This window comes from Pteropus alecto, unplaced genomic scaffold (genome assembly GCF_000325575.1).
Source record: "Pteropus alecto unplaced genomic scaffold, ASM32557v1 scaffold577, whole genome shotgun sequence".
Taxonomy (NCBI): Eukaryota; Metazoa; Chordata; class Mammalia; order Chiroptera; family Pteropodidae; genus Pteropus; species Pteropus alecto.
This window is the reverse complement of record NW_006440152.1, coordinates 254,635-259,313: the sequence shown is the minus strand read 5'-3', so window position 1 is coordinate 259,313 and position 4,679 is coordinate 254,635.

Here is a 4,679-nt window from a genome sequence, read left to right as displayed (position 1 = left end):
AGAAAGAAAGAAAGAAAGAAAGAAAGAAAGAAAGAAAGAAAGAAAGAAAGAAAGAAAGAAAGAAAGAAAGAAAGAAAGAAAGAAAGAAAGAAAGAAAGAAACATACATCCTGGCAAGCCCAACTGCCATTCATCATCTATGAGAAGGCAGAGTATGTCACCATGGTTAAGCCAACAGGAAAGAGGAGGGGAATCCCATCTCTAGGGCTCAGCCATGTCTAAGCAAGTTTATAGCTACATCCTTCAGGATGGACAAATATGAGCATGTTTGCAAGTGGAGGGGCAAGGCTGTAGTTAGGGGCAACCATTTAGAGTTGCTGCAAGAGTTATAACAAGTAAAGTAGGTTCCTGAGGCAGGAGGTGATGGGCTCAACAAGAGGATTCTGCCTGTCTCCACATTTTGTTTCTGCTCTGACCCAGTGCAGTATGGCTTCTTATTACTGTATTCCAATGAAACTGTCCATCAAGGTCACCCGTATCTGCTGTACTTTGGCATTAATTGCTCAGTAGCATGTGACACAGTTGTCTACTCTCTCCTCCATGGAAAATGTCTTTGGTTCCCAGACTCCACATTCTCCTGGGTTCCTTACCCCCTTACTAGTGACTCCTTTTCCCTTTTCCCTTTTGTTTTTTCCCCCTTCTTTCTCACCTCTAAATGTTGCAGGGACCCAAAGCTAAATATTGGGTCCCTTTCTCTTCTATCCACGATCTCCTGAAGTGATCCCATGCCATCGTTGAGCTTTATATATGATTCATACTACATGAACTCTCACCTTTACACCTCTAGACTACAACTTGCCACTGAACTTCGGACTTAAACACAACTGCTCACATGGTATCTCCAATGGGTATCTACTGCATATCTAAAATTTAATTGCTTCTCTATGTTTGAATTTCTGATCTTTCCCCTCTCCAGAAATGCTCTACGTTCAATCTTCTCTATCTTAACTAATAACACCACCCATCAAATGTAACATCCATAAAACTGTAACAACCTGCTGTCCACAGGTATGGGGGCATGGGAGGGTCTAGAGGCCCCAGTATTTGGAGTTTACAGATTTCCAGAGTATAAAATGTCTCAGGGGAAGGGGAGAGAGGGTTGAACAGGTAAAGCACAAGAGATATTTAAGGCTGTAAAATTATTCTATATGATAATGCAATTATGGATACATAACATTATGGATTTGTCAAAACCCATTGAACTTTAGAGCAGAAAAAGTGAACCTTCACACAGTTTTTGTCTTTTTCCATCTGACTTATTTCACTTAGCATACCCTCAAGATGCACATATGTAGTCGAAAATGGCAATACTTCATCTTTTTTATGGCTGAATTCCAGTATTCCATTATATATACAGGATGTAGGATAGAACGTAGAATGTAGAATTCCATTATATACTATATCTTCTTTATCCATTCATCCATTGATAAATGCTTAGTAGTTTCCATATCTTGGCTATTGTATATAATGCTGCAATGAACATAAGGGTACATATATTTTTTGAATTAGTGTTTTCATATTCTTCATTTAAATATCCGGAAGAGGAATCACTGGATCATATGATAGTTCTCTTAATTTTTCAAGAAACCTCCAAATTGTTTTCCATAGTGGCTGCACCAATTTACATTCCCACCAATAGTACACGAGAGTTCCCTTTTCTCCATGTCCTCACTAACACTTGTTATCTCTTGTCTTTTTGATGATACTCATTCTAACAGGTATGAGGTGATATTGCATTGTGGTTTTAATTCACATTTCTCTAATAATTAGTGATGTTGAGCATCTTTTCATATGTCTATTGGCTATCTGTATGTCTTCCTTGGAAAAACGTCTATTCGGATCCTTTGCCCATTTTTTAATCAGGTTGGTTTTGTTATTATTGTTGCTGAGTTGTATAAAACCATATGATTTCACTCAGTGTACTATAAAATAAAAAAATAACAAATAAACAAAATAAGACAAAAACAAACTCATAGACACAGACAACATAATGGTGGTTACTAGAGGGAAAGAAGGGTGTGGGGGAGGACAAAATGAGTAAAAGAAGTCGAATATATGGTAACAGATATAAACTAAAATTTTGGTAGTGAGCATGCAATAGAGTATACAAATATCAAATTATAATGTTGTATACCTGAAAGTTATGTTATTAGCTAATGTTATCCTGATTTAAAAAAATTTAATTTAAAAAAGTGAACTTGATGTTTACAAAAATTTTTTACAAGAATTTTTAAAAAATCATTTAGGTCAGGGGAATCTCAGGATAGAATGTAGAATGTGACAAAACAATTTCACTGTACACAAATTTATGAAACAAACATACTAAAAAGGATGAGGGAAGGAGGCGCTGAATTTAGTAACCAGGTATCAATGGAGTTTGTAAGCTCATGGCAAAAAAAAAAAAACCTACATAATCACTGTGCTCTGTGGTTGAAAAAGTTGTTTTCCACGAGAGTAACAATTCTGAAACCACTTTACATATATTCTGGAATTAAACAATTCAAGTAAATGGGTAGCAGATGGTGGTAGCTAGGTTTCTCAAGTTGGAGTGAAAGTTTACAGATAAGCAAGGGGAGTATAGAATCATTTATGTGGTGATAGATCAAGCATCAGTATGAATTCATGTTTTACTTAATAGAAATATAGATGTTACATATAGAAATATTTATGTGTGTATATGCACACATTAGTATACACACATATATTGCCTTGCTCTGTCAACTGAAAGAGCCTCAAAGCAACAAAACCCCAGCAGCATTGAGCACTACTAGGGCCCAGATCTTGATTTCTAATACCATTCTTCAATTAAAGGAACTAGATTCCTTGGATAAAAAGGTTGTTACTAGGACTGGAGAAGGAAATATACAATATGAGCCTGGAACATCTTGTAGAAAGTAAGGAAGTGGTCAAAAAAAATCAACACTAGTGGGACTATGTCAAAGGGACACAAGAGTCAAATGAAAAGAGCTACCACTGTCCAAAAAGGGGGAAATTTCAACAACAAAATGAAGTAGTATCGGATAACCCAAAGTATAAAACAAATAACTATGTGCCCAAACTCATATAAATAAATGATTAAATAAATTAATAAGTGAGAGAGAAGAAACATATCCGTGCAGAATTCCAAACAATTAATATAGATACTCCATCCTCAAGGAGGTAGAGCATAATTCTTCACTCCCTGAGTGTATAGTGACTTCCTTCCAAAGAGTACAGTATGGAAAGGGGAGAAACAGAATAACTTTACAGTGGAGAAACCTGATAAACACCACTTCAGTCAGGTGATCAAGAATAACATCACCAGTGATAAGTCATGCTAATAAATATGTACCTTTGATATAACAATGGCACATGTAATCTCAGTCTATTAATGGTAAAAACATCAGATAAATCCCAATAGAGGAACATTTTTACAAAAATATCTGACCAGTATTCCTCAAAACTGTCAAGGCTATCAGAAACAAGGAAAGTCTAAGGAACTGTCACAGCCAAGAGAAGCCTAAGACATCACGACTAAATGTACTGCAGTATCCTGGATGGAATCCTGGAACACAGAAAGGACATTAGATAAAAACTAAGGAAATCTGAACATTAACTATATTTAATAATAATGCATTAATATTGGTTCATTGATTGTATCAAATGTATCACTCTAACATGTTAATAATAGGGGAAACTGAGTGTGAAGTATGTGGGAACTCTGTTCTAGCTTCCCAATTTTTCTGTAAATCTAAAAGTTCTAAAAATAATTTAGAAAAATACCATTTTGAAAAAGAGGTAGAGGAACTGTTTAAAACAGAATAGAAAGACACATTAACCAATGTAATTTGTGGAGCTTAGTGGGGACAGCTATAAAAGTCATTCTGGGGACACATGGGGAAATACGAAATATTGGATGGTTCTTTTTCTTAAGTGTGAGAATTGTGCTGTGGTTAAATGGGATGTCCTCACTCTTACAGGGGAGGCATACTGACGTATTTAGGGATGTTATGATGTCATAAAGTGATATTATGATGTGATGATAAAACCTGTAACTTATGGTAAACAGTCTGGGAAAGAAAAAAAATCACATTTGAGAGAACAAAAACAAAAGGGACAAAATGTTAGGAATGGTGACTCTAAATTAAAGTATATTGGCTCTTATCAAACCATTCTTTTACATTTTCTGTAAGTTTGAAATTTTTCAAAATAAAATTTTAGAAAAAACATCAGTAGGATTTTAGAATTGCACAAAATGATACAAAAGTTCATCTGGAAATATAAGCATGCAAGAATAATTAGGAAAAACCCTTAAAATAATAATAATGAGGTATGAACTAGCAATGCAAAATAATTAAAAGACTGGTAATTTTTGCAACAGATCTAAATAAATATGGAAATTCAATGTATGAATAAGGATGGCTTTTCAAATCATTATGTAGTATAGTGTGTAAAAAAGTTAATAAATGGGATTTCGATAACCAGATAGCTAATTGAGGGAGAAAAATGTTGAATCTTTACCTCACTCCTTCTACCTAAATTAATTCCAAGTGAATCAAAGATTAAAGGTTAAAAAGAAAACTTAAAAATACTGGGAAAATACATTAAATTTATTCTTAAATGTAAAGAAGGCCTTTCTAAGCAAGGCACAAATCCCAGAAGCCATAAAGACTGATAAGTTTAACTACATAAATAAATAAA